Source organism: Pyxicephalus adspersus, chromosome 9 (genome assembly GCF_032062135.1).
Source record: "Pyxicephalus adspersus chromosome 9, UCB_Pads_2.0, whole genome shotgun sequence".
Taxonomy (NCBI): domain Eukaryota; kingdom Metazoa; phylum Chordata; class Amphibia; order Anura; family Pyxicephalidae; genus Pyxicephalus; species Pyxicephalus adspersus.
In genome coordinates, this window is record NC_092866.1 from 50,026,542 (window position 1) to 50,042,895 (window position 16,354).

A 16,354-nucleotide genomic window follows, 5' to 3' on the forward strand; every position below is an offset into this window, starting at 1 on the left:
AAAAATCTTTTAGGGTGGTCCCCTTCCTTGACTTTTTTACCACCACATGGGTAAACCTAAAAGGCCAACCAACCAACCAGCAGCCTCCTGGGATAGTTGTGTTTCATATCCCAGGAGGTTGTGGGCTGCTCTTTGTGCCCATGCTTGGGATCGGGCATGCATCAGCAGGGGCTTTCCTATAATGTAAAAAAAAAGTGCTTGATCTCACGCATGCGCAGTGAGATGAGCACTTTTTTTTTACATTTGTAGAGAGACTCATCACCCACCTGCAACGTATAAGTTTGTTTTATGTGAAGATCCCGGGGGAAGAAGAAAGATGTCTGTCATTCTGTGCAGCGCCGGAAATAAAAGAGAAACCAAGACACCACAGGACTCAATGGGCTAAGTTTGTAGAGGTATTGAGGGCTTTTCACCAGTAAAGGTAAGTGATATTTTATTTCCATGAAAGTTCCACTTTAACCCTAGAGGTGCTCATAGCACAAAATTCCATTTTGAATCAAATTTTGTAAGTTTGGTCAGGAAATCAGGATGCATTCAGCAATTTCAAATTGAAACTTGTTTTATTTTTTTTTTTGTATGAGTTATTTCGTTCATCATGTGAATGACAGGTACAGTAAGCAGCCACTGGACAACTTACTATACCTGTCAATGGCAGATAAAGTAATTTCGGATTGGAACTTGGATTTCTCAAATTTCAAGTTTAGTTCCAGAGTTCATATAGCTCCAATCCAAGGTATACTCAACTCCATTTGGATCTGACCACCACTAATAAACACATTGGAACTGATTTGAGATATTTTTTGAGGGGTTAGCCTGGCTAAATAAGGCTAATTTACTTGAAAACACCCTACACCTCTTTTAATTTTTTAATTGTATATACTTCGATATGGTTTTTGTATTACTGTTTTTTACTATACATACACAATCTTTGTTTAACAAAGAAACATTTAATACAAACAGATTTTCTAAGAACTATGGGTTAACTAAAGAGACAAACATTATAAAGGATAAGCCATTGCTTTGAGTGATTCACTTCTATGTGTTGCAGCTTTAGTTTAGAATTGTATATATAAATATATATTATGTCAACATGATGTTTTATTTGTCTGACTGATTAAAAGAAATAAAAAATAACCTTGGCTATAAAAAAAAGTGCAAACCTTATTTTTCATTTAAAAGAGCCCTCAAGAGCCCTTTGCCTACCTGTCTTCTTTTGTCTCTAAAAACTTTCACTACTTACCCACCATTCCACTCCTATTGTGTGCTCCTATTAAGCTCTTTGGGGCAGGGTCCTCTCCTGATGTGTCACTGTCTGAGTCATTTGCAACCCCTATTTAATGTACAGCGCTGCATAATATGTTGGCGCTATATCAATACTGTTTAATAATAATATTATTAATAATAGTAACCTTCTATATAATGCCTTTAGGGTTCATTTGGTGGGTAACTTTTCTTTTTACTCATTAAAAGGGAACATTTTAAAAGCTTGAAATATGCTTACATATTTTACATCCTGGGAACTGTTGTCTCTATTGCATGATCCCTTCAACATTAAATGACCTCAAGCACCCCGTAGTAAATACTAAAATTGGCTTTATTTATTTACATGTAAATGCTAACATTAAATTGTCACAAAATATTAAAACGGTCCTTCTTTTTCCATGGATGAACATTAATATTTCTGTTGAGTTTCCTGTTTAAATATCTGATCCTCATTTCTCCTCCTTAGCTTCTAATCAACTTAGTCTTTCGCTGGTAGAATCTCTTGGAAGTTCAAAACTTCAACCAATAATCACTGCAATGACTTCCAAGCCATCACAGAAGGTCAGGAGGAAGCGTTCACGTTCATTAATAAATGGTCCTAAGCCAAGACATTTAACAAGGCAGCGCCCCAGGCACATCAGTATATTCTATTTATTTCATGTTTTCCTCCCTCATATACATCTAAACGAGTTGAATTAATAAGGGATTGTGCTGGGTGATTTCAAAACTTTTGTAACTGAGAATAGAAAGTTTAAAAATAATTCTAATCCTTACAGTGGTATAAAACAATTTATGTGGTATGATTGTAGGCAATAGAGTTTATATTTTTAATTGTTTTTTTTTTTTTTTTTTCTGTAACACTTATAAGCTAGAAGATAGCAACAATATATTTTTTTTATTGTTTGAAAGAGGATGAAGAATACTGTTTTTCATTTGTCCCAACATAATTGTCCTGGTTCTGTATTCCAGCGGTTCCCAACTTGTGACCCGTAAGAAAATTTTGGGGGTCCGCAGCCCCGGCCGGTGCACCCCCCAGAGTCAGGAGTAGGACCCTGCTTATGGGGGCGCACCGGCCAGAGCCCCAGACCATGGCTCCCGTATGCATCGCAGGCTCCGGGCAGTGGGTGGGTTGTGTCTCTGGATGTCTCTGCGAGGGGGGAGTGACGGGTTCTGGCATCATGACCCGCGCATGCACAGACCGAAGTCTGTTAATTTAGTGGTCCGTGACGTCCAAAAGGTTGGGGACCACTGCTGTATATCACTAAGGGATCGTTAAATTAGGAGTATCTCAGATTCATTACTTTTTTGCTTCCCTGAAACATTTTTGTCTTTTTTTACAAAGACTTTTTAAAGCTTAAAGTCTAGCTGTAACCAGGGTATAGACATTAAAAAAATTCACATTCTTTCAGTGAGCAGACATTAGGATATGGAAAGCCTCATGGACCATGTAGCTGCAGGCACTGTGCATTAATTCTTCTACACAAAAAATATTAAATTTATTATCGAAGTCACTTGTCAACAGAAACTGAATTTTTGCTAATGCGTTTTTTAAAATCAATAGAAATTAATCAAAATGCATGGAAAAGCATGCATGCATGGCAAGTTATATCAGTAAGTAGTACATGCTTTGACATGTGTTGATGTGCATTATAATGTGTGTTGACATTCGATGCAATGTGCTTTCAAAACATGGGCTGATTTCAATGGAAAATGCATTGATGCAAATAAACATTGGTTCTGACTTGGCAGCATACCAGTCCACCTATTTCTAATGTAAAAACGTAGAAGATATAGAGAATAGGGGTCTTGAAGGATTTTGTTACTTCATTTGGAAAATTTGGGGGTGAATTAGTCCACGTTGCTTGTAACTACAGAATATAGAAAGTGATATGAGGAACCTGGACTTGGAAAAATTAAAGAGGTTATCCTCACCTCATCAGAGTAGTGACAGTAATAATATACAGTCTAATAAAAAACAAGCCTATGTGCAACCAAGGCAAAGTACCAAATCATCAGTAGTCTTTAGCATCCTCACCCCAGGTGGCTGGATTAAATACATTTATAGGGGACATATGTTCTACAGCCCAGTTGCCTTGCTTGGGTTCATACCATGGAATCTAGGCATCAAGGGTTCATATTTTACTTTATTCTCTTTGCATTGTAATCTCCACCAGCTGGAATCCAAACACCTACTAACATGCTATTTGGATCATGAGTTGTGTAACTTTTTTTCTCTGCTTGCTGCTACATCTGTCAGCCGGTGACTTGGTACTCTACCTTGGTTGCTGCAGGGTCGAAGGCTTGGTATTCCTTGGACACTACACTACAGGGAAGCCCATGTATACTATTTCATACACATGCATACAGTATACCAGTATACACTGACACATAGCTGATGGAGAAGCTTGATAAAATGAGGATGGCCTCCTTTACATCCCCAGTCCATTGTCCCTTATAAAGCTGACAAGTCACCCAAGAGCATGGAGGTGCCCAAGTGCCTTGCTGATTCTGCTGGATGAAGACGTTGGTAGGTGGAGGACTCATCTGGTCATTGATATTCCCATTCTTCTCAGTATGAGGTAGGGCAGACAGAAGTCTTTGGAAGAACAGGAAGATGTGCCAACTGCACATTTATGGTGGGGAGCATCTGTGGCAGAGATGTAGAAGACTGGAAGCCAGGCCGGCAACAGGTGGATGGTGTGAGTACAGATGTGGTAGCAGATGTATAGTCAGAGTTCAGTGCCTTCCATTCTTTAGATGAAAGGACAGAAGCAAAGCCCTAGTGGTGGTAAGACTGGAGGAGCAGATCCAGAAAAAGATGGTAACAGGAAAATAGTCAGGAAACTCAGGTGACAGATTTCAAGTACAGCTGATGACAAGTCAATACTGGGGCCATGCAGAGGCCTCATATAAAAGCCCCAATGGGTGCCAAGAAAAAGTGTGTTAATATGCCCACACATAAACACAAATGCATAAATATGCCCACACACACATACATACACATGTTCATGCTAGACCAGGGGTCAGCAACCTTTACTATCAAAAGAGCCATTTTGCCTCCTCTTCCACTAAAGAAAAATAGTCTGGAGCCGCAAAACATAACACAGTTTATAAACTTTTAAAAGTTTTATTATTTTTTTTAATTTTACCTGTTACAACAAGTGTGCATGTGTAGGCCTACTTTGAAATAAATTAAACACTGATTTATGCCCCTGGAAGCCTCCAGCTTCTAACGTATCATCCTGTTACATTAGAAGCTGGAGGCTTCTAACGTAACAGGGTAGATTTTTTTGATGGGCAGAGTTCTTTATGTTGTGACGATGCCTTAGCGATGAAATTGTAAGGGGTGTTAGCCACAGGTGTCCCTCATTTGCAGCTTTATTTTTGTTCACCTGTACCCCCCAATCTTGAGTAATTGGGGTTCAGGTGCTAGAAGCCTCCAGCAATGTGTAACAGGGTAGATTATTTTGATGGGCAGAGTTCTTTATTTTCGGACGATGCCTTAGCGATTCAATTGTAGGTGGTGTTAGCCATAAGTGTCCCCCACTTGCACCTCTATTTTGTTCACCTGTACCGCCTCCCCCCCGTTCCAGAGAAATTGGGGTTCAGATGCTAGATGCTTCCAGCAATGTGTAACAGGGTAGATTTTTTTGATAGGCAGAGTTTTTATGAATTTTTAGGAGGTGTTAGCCACAGGTGTCCCGTACTTGCACCTCAAATTTTTTTCACCTGTACCCCCGTTTCCAGATAAATTGGGGTTTAGGTGCTAGAAGCCTCCAACAATGTGTAACAGGGTAGGGGTTTTTTGATGGGTGGAGTTTTTAGGAGGTGTTAGCCACAGGTGTCCCCCACTTGCACCTCTAATTTTGTTCACCTGTACCCCCTTCCTGTTCCAGAGAAATTGGGGTTCAGGTGCCTCCAGCAATGTGTAACTGTAGATTTTTTTGATGGGCAGAGTTCTTTATGTTCTGATGATAGCCTAACAATTAAATTTTAGGGGGTGTTAGTCACAGGTGTCCCCCACTTGCACCTACATTTTTGGTTTTGTACATCTCCCCATTCCAGAGGAATTGGGGTTCAAAGGAGGGGGATGTCATTGTACACACCCATTTGTACACGCCCCGTGGTAGATTTATTGCACTGGTAGATTTTTTTCATTAGAACACCGGATAGGGAATCCCCCTCCTCCGCAGTGTCTTGGGAGGAAGGGGATCCCCCATCAGAGATCTCCCCGCGGCAGCCGAAGGGAGCCACAACAAGGAGGCTGAAGAGCTGCATGCGGCTCCGGACCCGCAGGTTGCAGACCCCTGTGCTAGACCAACGGTAATCTTGTGTGCCTGGCTGTAAACCGACCGTAAAAAATTAAACTTAAATTACAGTTACTCAGTGGACTTTCTGCTTCAGAGGCTAAATTTATAAATTATTCAACTCTCAAGTTGACTGAAATTTTGACATTTTTTTGTTAGAAGATACAAAATTTACTATTGTAACTGCTGTGCTCTTTTGATAATTGGCCACTGGTAGAGTTAGCCTTGGATTTATTATGCATTGAAGATGGCATTGCATAGGGATTTGAAAGGTTCTAAATGAACAAATGGCCAAATTGATTGGCGAAGAATTTATAAATACAGCTCTAGGTGTGTAGTGCTTTTTGCAAAACACACACATGTTGCTACACCCATTGCTATGTGTTGTGTCCTAAATAATTAGGTTTTCCAATGCTGCACATTGCACACATTAACTAATAATAATATGGTGCATTACTATGGGATCATTAATATGGTGCTGCATTATTATGGTACATTTGTGGTGCCGTTAGTGCAATACACTGGTAGGAACAAGTCTTTGCTCTTTACTTGCTCTGTAATGTAATTTTGAATTTATTCATATTTTCATATTTTCTTCACCTATCTTCTATTCATAGGTGCAAAACTAAATAATAAAGATCTAAAACACAGTTTCCCCCTAAATCCGCCATTTTGTCCTGCGCAGCGATAAGCGCTATTTTATATTTTAGGCTACCAATTACTGATTTATTTTTGTCTCCACTCATCTGAAAAAAAAAAAGGTAGTGTTTTTAGTACAAGTGCTCAAGTTCCAGAGTGCAGCTACATTCCCAATGGATGACATATCTATAATTATCTAATTAATAAAAAGTCCCCACATCAATAAGAAGATGTACTTAGGTACCTGGAAACCCCACATCCAAATCTATTTGTCAGTCTGTTTAATGGCTGCGGCTTTCGTGGTCTACACAGTGCAAATGATGCCATTTAATAATGCTCTTACGATGCCAAGCTGGAGCCACGCTTGTTATTTTAAGGCAGTGATGCAGAGCGCACGGAGTGTAGCTTTGGTTTGTCTTGCTTAGCAGATGTCTACAGATCACTTTATGTTAATTTCAACATAAAATCTAATATATTTCTGGCCTTTTCTTGTTACTTGAATAATTATTTATAGTATGAAGAGAAGTTCCCGAGAGCGGCCCATCTCCTTCGTTGATCTAAGTGTGCTTGACATTGCTATTTTCTTGCTTAGCCAGGCTCTTGATAAAACTCACATCGCTCTTTCTATTTCATCTCGTAAACCAAATGGCTATTCTGAAGACTGAACCACTCATGGAATGCAATTATCTTCCTGACACACATTAAATGGTCATGTCGATGCCACCTCATTAGTGTCTTTAATGCAAAACGTCCAAATGTCCTATGTCCAAATTCACAATTTGATTAAGGGCCAGTGAACCTAAAGTAAAAGTACGACATGTATAGGAAAACTCCCATATCATCTTAAAAGTTTAGTGGGTAAGGCTTTTTAGAACAGTCATTGACAGTAACTCTTTAAGTGTACCTGTTCTTACAGAGAAATGGTCAGCTTGTCCATGTAGAACAGGGGTGTCAAACTCTGGCCCACGGGCCAAACCTGGCCCGGCACGCCTTTTTTTTGGCCCTCAAAAGAACTCTTAATATGAATTGCAGCTGGCCTGCCGCTACTGCAATCTGTAGCAATGGCGGGCCAGCTGCAATTCATATTAGGCTGCTGTTCTATAGACGCGAGAACAATGCCGCCACTACAATTTCCGGCATCACTCGTGTCTCTAGACCAGCAGCCCACATTTTATAGACGCAAGTGATGCCGGGAATTGTAGTAGCGGCATCACTCGTGAACAGCAGCCTATGCTTGGGCATATTAATGCATGCTCTCATGTGTTCGTGTTTCTTCTTATTGAGATGAATTGTTTTTTCAAAAAATTTCAAGTTTGGCCCTCTGTGTATTTGAGTTTGACACCCCTGATGTAAAGCAAGATGGCATTGAGCCTGATCTAGTAAAGATTGGGAAAAATAGACTTTCATGAAAGAATCTGGGTGATCCAGCAAACCTGAGATAAATATAGCCCATGACTGAAAACATTTACCAACAAATAGCAATTTACTTTTAGGAAATCCATTTCATGTTTGGTGGATCTCCCAGGTTTCCTAGGATAGTCTATCGTCTCCAGTCTCAGATTTAATAAATCAGGAACAATGTCTCCAGAAAGCACATTATATTACCCTTTATACTTACACTACCTCATCAAACAGAAGGATCGACATAATGGCCGGGTATCCTGGATTTTCAGAAAAAGGCTAATCAATGACAGTCTCTGTGTTATTCTCACTCTAGTTAAACTCTAGTAAACATTTTTGATGGAGTACTGCCTGCCTGCTGTTTTCCATGACCCTTGTAAGGCCACCATGGCTTTTCATTTACAGAGCAATGCAGGGAAGTTACAGTTATCTAGACACACATCCAAGCTTGCACCATACGATAACATGTATCTGCATGTAAATCTGAAAATGCATGTTATAAGTCTTTGACTGACAGCCAAACCATAGACACAAATGTTACACTTTGCTGAAATAAATGGCTTACCATCAGAAGAGTTTTGGAGGGAAATCACAAAAATTATTGGAGACAAATTTGCATAATTAAACATTGCACACCCATACACAGTAATGAATTCTTCTGCAACACTCTGGATCTGGATCACACACATCTGGATCTACCTGATCTGCACTATTATACCCACCACAAAATGACTTTAGGGTATCATAGACATGATAGCTGTGCAATCTTTTTTTTATTTTAATTAAATAGTTCTAGCACAACTGTAGTCATGTCACTTACAAAAAAGGTAACATTGGACTGAAAGGATCCATTCATTATCCTGTATCTGCCAGGTGGTAGTAGTTGGCACCATGTGCTTTTTTGGATGATATATGTAGCATACAAATGTGTTGTGCTGGCCCTGAGTTTTCAGTATTTGCAAATAGTTTTCAATTCACGTGAAAAAAAGGTAAGAACAAAGGAACAATTTGGCTAGGTGTTTGTAGCCATTTGCAAATGCCGGCACATGGTAAAATACCCTTAGTCTGAACTTAGCCTAACTGTCTCCCAAGAAAGCTCAGGGTCTAATGTCACTACTGTGGTCATGGGTCATAAATAGTCTAAAGCTATTATATGGGGTGAAGCCAATGCAGCTATAAGTATGTTTTTTGTACAAAATCCTTAAAGTAGAACAAAACCCAGTGTATATTCACCTGTCCTCATTACATTGCGGGCATTCTTCCTTCTTTTATTTTATGCTCCAATCCTCATCCGGATTGACCAGGCTTGGATGATGTACATTCCTTCCCGCACCTGCAGTGGAAGCCAGGATGTGCCAGGTATCCCGGAAATCAATCCTGAGCTATGAATGCGTAGTACAGCTAAACCGCAATCAGGCAGGTAAAAGTGCCTATTACAAAATGACAACTACAGAAAGTGACAGGTGATGTCCCTTCTGCAATAAAGTCCTGCCTGATCCCAAGTTTTTAAACTGTAACTTTAGTTCAAATTTGAGAACATCACAAAATAGTGTCCACAATTCAAACCTGGAACCAGATTTGCAGCTACTAAGCCACCATACCGCCTTGATTTTGTATTGTATCTTAAATATATAAATATATAGAAGATACAGATTCATATAAATATATAGAAGATATATATATATATATATATATATATATATATATATATATTATATGTGTTATATCATAAATACACATTTCATATATATATTATATGAAATCCTCAAAAATAAAACATCTTTTAAAAAATGGCTTATCATTGATTTCCCTCCTGGAGGATCTCTGAACAAAAACATATTGAACATATCTCCTAATTATTTTTAACAAATGAAAGAAAAGTTAATGTAGGGTATTTGTTTCCACCCTACGTCTTGTAACCCATATGCGTTAGATTTGTTGCCCCATCAAAACAATCCTACACACTTTCGAAGATCATAAATAAAGCAGTTTGTCTACAGCCCTACAAAGCCTAAGAGTTATATCCAGAATCACTGCCAACATTCCATGAAATGTTTCACAGCTCTCAGCAAGCCCGCTGCTTGCTAAACATATTCCGAGACAAAGTTCACAGAAATCCACTTCTCATCCCTTCGTGTTTAATACTGCTAAAGAAAACATATTTGCAGTGTGTTTCTATCCAGTCAGCTTATTAATGAGCCCCTGTGCTAAAGATAACAGCTTTGTATAAAAGAATTAATAAACAGGAGCGCTAGGCCCACGGAAGACTAAATTGCCTGCAATTTAAAAATGATCAAAGTCATATTTTATCAGAAAACACATTTTTACATTTGCATGACTACAAGCCGGAGAAGATGCATATTTTACCATTAAAATAGATAGAGCAGGTTTGCTTCACAAAAGTGTGTTTTCAGAAACAAATTGCTCAAATCAAAATCAACATATTTATGTTTTGAAGAATATACTTGTGTTTGGATATATGTTACAGCTAACTGTATTTAAAAGGAATATGTTACGGGCGAAATTGCTTAATGGTGCCGGCGCTCACTAATAAGATAAAGTAGCAAGTTTCTACGCAATATAGATTAATAATGCAAAGTTTGTGCTATTTATTGCCACATGCTGTCCCAATTTAAAATATCATAGCATTGAACAGTGTTTAGAATGTGTTCCTTAGCAGCTTCTTTGCACCTTTGTTGATTGATTTAAATATTGATGTAAAAAACTCAATCCAAAAATGCCTTTTTCTAGCTAGAAATACATGTCATAGTTTTTAACCTGAGTATAAACCTAGGCACAAAATGCAGCTTTTACTGCTTAACATTTAAAACGGTGATCAATAGAAATGCCATTAAAATGAATGTGAATAAATACATTCATGGTGTACTGCCACATGCTGCCTTTATTTAAAATAACATGGTATTGAACAGTGTTTAGAATGTGTTCCTTAGAAACTTCTTTGCACCTTTATTCAGAAATTACTGTTGTATAAAACTCAATACATATATACTCAAATATAAACCAATCCAAATCACCTATTTTTAATGGGAAATACAAGTATTATTCTTTGACTTGTGTATAAACCTAGGGCACAACATGCAGCTATTACTTCTTAATATTCAAAACAGTAATCAATAGAAAGGCCATTGAAATAATTGAGAATAAATATATTCATGGTGTGGCCAGTTTAAAACATTTATGAAAGGGTAAAAAATGTAAATCACATGGGCTCAGTTTGTATATTTTACCTTTTTGCATGGTGAACAGTTTGTACTTTTGAGTTGTACATAAATGATCTTTTGTGTATAGTTGTTGGCCATCAGTTAAGGGCACTGTGTGAATGTAAAGTGTGTAACAAACTCTTAACCTCCTGGACAGTTCATTTCTGTCCGGATTTATATGTCTAAAAGCGGTACATTGTTTTTCATGAAAATTTATTTTACAGTATAATATAATAGTATGAGTATAATAAAGTTTGAAACAGAAAATCATGTCAAAATAATAAATTAAATACATTAAAAAAATAATTTTAATAATAAATTTAACAATAAACTTTGACATGATTTTCTATTCCAAACTTTATTATACTCATACTATTATATTATACTGTAAAATAAATTTTCATGAAAGACAATGTACTGCTTTTAGACATAGAAATCCAGAGTATTGCATTCAATACAGTTATTTTTTATTGAATGCAATACAAAATAATTTGAAATTCCCGCCGAGCCCCTAGAGGTGGCTGTACACGCTGATGTCACCGGGAACTCCCGGGGAACGTCAGGGCACTTGCCGGGGGACAGATGGACGAAGAGAACGCAGCCAGAGGATGACAGGACACTGGAGGACACTGATGGGACCAGGTAAGTGTTTGTTTTTTACTTTTTTAACTACCCCAAGTGTGACTCGGGGTTACCGATTTCAGCTTGTTTTTTTTACCCCGAGTCACACTCGCGGTTACCGCTGGGGAGGTTACTTATCAAATGGCAAGAGTTTGTTGTACACTTTACATACAGATACAGTGCCACCTACTGGTGCAGCACAAGTATAAACCAAAATTTGTTTTCTAATGGCGTAAGGCAAAGAGTCTAGAGTACACATGGTAACAGCAGATCTGACTCAAATACTCACCTTATCTTTAGCACTGTTTCCTGCAGTGATTTAATTAGGCCACTAGATTTGCTAAGTTTTCCATGTCATAAAACCTAGAAGACTGAGGACATACTGTGAGTACAGGGTGTCACTGACACACCATCTGATCTCAATGTAATATTGCAGAGAGTGGAGCTGATATCATGACTTCATTGTTTCTAATTAACGAAGACTGCCCACCAATGGGAGATCTAAAGAGGAAGCTGACCCTGTACATTAAATAACCCACCTAAAGACCTAAAGACAAAAAGGTAAGTATAAGAAAAAGATACATATAAGTAGGGGGAAGCAATGGGGTTGGGTTTATTCAACTTCCTGCAAACCCCAGCTTCCAGTAGACCCTTATACCTAATTCTCAGTTTGACAAGGCCTAGATTAGCATCTATAGTAAAGAATTTAGTACGGATCTGCAAAAAAGGGCACTCAAATTCTATATATTGTATATGACCATAGTCATAATCAGGGGCGGACATCAGGGGAGGTCCAAAGTGTGCTGCTGTATGAGGACCCTTGACCATCCCCAGCCAACCGGAACCCCTGGGACTACAAGTCAGTTTAGTGTGGGGGTTCCTGCACAACCCACTCTTGGCTATGTCCAACACTGGCCATAGTGGATGAGTGTAAGAGATGAGCTCTATCTGCAGTGGTTCAGTTTGATTGATATTTATCCAAATGTAGCCCCAACACAGATTTTTTCTTTTATACTCCTATATCTTCTTCAAACCAGGTGATATAGATGGTAGGAATACAATAATCCCCTACATACAAGGCATGCTGTATGTATCACTACCCTTAAATAACCATCTTTATGTTTAATTCTAAGCTGCTAATGAAGATTTAAGCTGAATTTGCCTGGAGGTTTATTTAATTGCGCTGGCTCATGGAAAATATTTTTTTTTCTATTGTGTCATCCATTTTTATTTAGGAAATGAACCTTGTCCTACAGCAAATACCACAAAGGCCTCTAACTTTCCAACAAATGATGCTTACTCCCAGGGAGATATTCAGGGTCTTCTCATTATCTGCATTTTTACACTTTGCTTAATTTTCTGTCCCCACCAGTTATGCCAGAAAAGCCCTGCAACGAGGGACGAAGAAGTGATGAAATGGCAAATTGCTAAGTGAGAACATTTATGCCCTAATTCATACTCAAATTGACTTCTTTGAGTTAAGTGCCACAGCGAATGAAGCTCTTGTGTTTTGTGTCTGTAGGTTTTTACACTTTCCTCAAATACTGGCGTTTTGTGTCATTTGTTCCTTTTTTAATTATCCAATTTTACAAAACTTGCTGGCAGCATGTTTGCATTGTACGCGATACTCAAAGGCAGAAATCAATCAACTCCAGAGAGGCGGGCTGCAAATGTGATGTCATCACAGCCTAGTGTGATGTCATCAACTTTTGTAGGTATCAGAAGCTTCCACGCATGTCCTTTCTAGATGGTTTCATTAGATGTCTACACAAGCTCAGCAGTTATGTACAAAGTCATTACCGTTGGAACAGAACACTGGTTGCACCGCATTAACCTAAATCCCAAAGCCTATGTGTGTCTAACAGGAGGTAAGGCAGTGCAGCAACTTTTTTTTTTTTTTGCCATGGATGCACTTGTGGACTCAACGAATGTGTGTTTGCCATACAAGTATTGAGTAGCTTTTGTTGGGTGATGTAGGTGCTGTACATCTGAGGACACTTGCACTTACCGAGTATAAAATGGGAACAACGGTCTTGAAAGCCTTTGGACAGGGTTAGTTATTGGGGACATCCAGGGACCATGGATCATTTTAGTACCTGTGTTTGATCTCTAAACAGTAAATGATTGCCACGAAGGTTAATTATATATTAGTATAACTCGCATGTGTAGTGAAAGCTTTTTGCTAGTTATACACATGCTCATAGAAATTAGATTGGCATCCAACTGATGGTTTCTCCCTTCTTACTAAAGTTGAGTGATGGACCCAACAGTAAAAAAGATGACATAAAGCAAAACAGTTGTTTATATTCTTGAAGTCATTTTGCTAACTGGGGCTGTCTAAGATAATAATCAGATTAGTGCTAGTGAAAAGAAACACTTATATTGGAGGTCAGTTGATGGAAGATTACCGCTTACATTGGAGGTCAATGGGAGGAAAAAACATTTACATTGGAGATCAGTGTAAAAAATAATTCCCTCTTACAATGGAAGTCAATGGGAAGAAGAATATTCGTTTTATTGGAGGTAAGTGAAAGGAACACCAGCCCTTACATTGGGCTCAGTGGAAGAATGTTCCCTCCTCCATTGAGGGTCAGTGAAAAAAAGAATTCACCCTGACAATGGAAGTCAGTGGGAGGAAGAATGTCCCTTTTATTGAAGGCAAGTGAAAGGAATATTAGCCCTTATGTTGGAGGTTAAAGGGAGGAAGAGTATGCTTTATACTGGAGGTCAATAAGAGGAATACTATTATATTTTGGACGTATGTGGGAGGAAGAGTATGTCCCACATTGGAAGTAAGTGGGAAGATAATATCCCTTACATTGGAGGTAAGTGGGAGAACAAAATATTTCTTATGTTGGAGGTCAGTACGAGGTAGAATATCCTGTACAATGGTGATCAGCAGGAGGAGGATTTGTGCTTTATTATATGATATATAATTTTAGGAACAATTCTGCAATGACTTCCCACTCATCAATAGGCTGCAGCAATGAACAAAACCAAACCTTATATATTTGTTACTTTAAATAATAAAGTAAACATAGGTTTCATTTTTTTTTCTTCCACCAACTTATCCTGAATCTAGCTGCCAGGAGTTTCTTTAACATTTACTGACTTTCTAGTAAAAGTGATCTGAGCTGCTGTAAAGCCACCTTATCAATTTTATATGATGGGTAAAATGCTGCATCACCAGCATCATCATCATCGTGTGCCCTGGGCTCATCCATTCCCCCATGGTGCCTGGAATCATCATGCTGGGTGTGTATAAAGAGCAATGGAAGATCAGCCAATATTAACACACATGTATGGAAATGACAACTACCGGTACATCTAACGTGTGGGGCCATCGCTGGGTGTGCTGCAGTAAATTTTATCTCATCAATTAAAGAAAATGTGAATATTTTTCAATGTCTGTATGTACTATGATTCTTTTATAAAATTAGTTTTTACTAAAATAAAGATTTGATACAGTTGTGCTGATATACGCCAAAAAAAAAATTGCAAAAAACATTTTATTTTACAGGGTCTCTGCTCTCAAAAGATTTATTATTTCAAGTGTATTTATGTTATGGAATATGAAGAAAATGCGTTGTGCTGGCAGGCAACAGAAACCCAAATCTAGAAATAAAACTCAATCAGCAAGTTCCTGTAAACCTGATTGTATTGTGCAGACTCCATGATATCCCGGACTATCCCTGGCTGTAATACTATTATATTATGGACATATGTGGGAGGCTCTATAATATCCCCGGCCGTATTGTGCAGGCTCTATGATGCCCCTGGCTGTATTGTGCAGGCTCTATGATATCTCTGGCTGTATTGTGCAGGCTCTATGATACCCCTGGCTGTATTGTGCAGGCTCTATGATATCTCTGGCTGTATTGTGCAGGCTCTATGATGACCCTGGCTGTATTGTGCAGGCTCTATGATGACCCTGGCTGTATTGTGCAGGCTCTACGATATCTCTGGCTGTATTGTGCAGGCTCTACGATATCTCTGGCTGTATTGTGCAGGCTCTATGATATCTCTGGCTGTATTGTGCAGGCTCTATGGTACCCCTGGCTGTATTGTGCAGGCTCTATGATATCTCTGGCTGTATTGTGCAGGCTCTATGGTATCCCTGGCTGTATTGTGCAGGCTCTATATCTCTGGCTGTATGGTGCAGGCTCTATGATACCTCTGGCTGTATTGTGCAGGCTCTATGATACCTCTGGCTGTATTGTGCAGGCTCTATGGTATATCTCGCTGTATTGTGCAGGCTCTATGGTATATCTCGCTGTATTGTGCAGGCTCTATGGTATATCTCGCTGTATTGTGCAGGGTCTATGATATCTCTGTCTGTATTGTGCAGGCTCTATGATATATCTGGCTGTATTGTGTAGGCTCTATGATAACCCTGGCTGTATTGTGTAGGCTCTATGATATATCTGGCTGTATTGTGCAGCCTCTATGATGCCCCTGGCAGTGTTGTGCAGGCTCTATGTTATCCCTGGCTGTATTGTGCAGGCTCTATGATAACCCTGGCTGTATTGTGCAGGCTCTGTGATATCTCTGGCTGTATTGTGCAGGCTCTATATCCCTGGCTGTATTGTGCAGGCTCTATATCCCTGGCTGTATTGTGCAGGCTCTATGATACCTCTGGCTGTATTGTGCAGGCTCTATAACTCTGGCTGTATTGTGCAGGCGCTATGGTATCCCTGGCTGTATTGTGCAGGCTCTATGATACCTCTGGCTGTATTGTGCAGGCTCTATATCCCTGGCTGTATTGTGCAGGCTCCATATCCCTGGCTGTATTGTGCAGGCTCTATGATACCTCTGGCTGTATTGTGCAGGCTCTATGATAACTCTGGCTGTATTGTGCAGGCTCTATGATGTCCCTGGCTGTATTGTGCAGGCTCTATGATA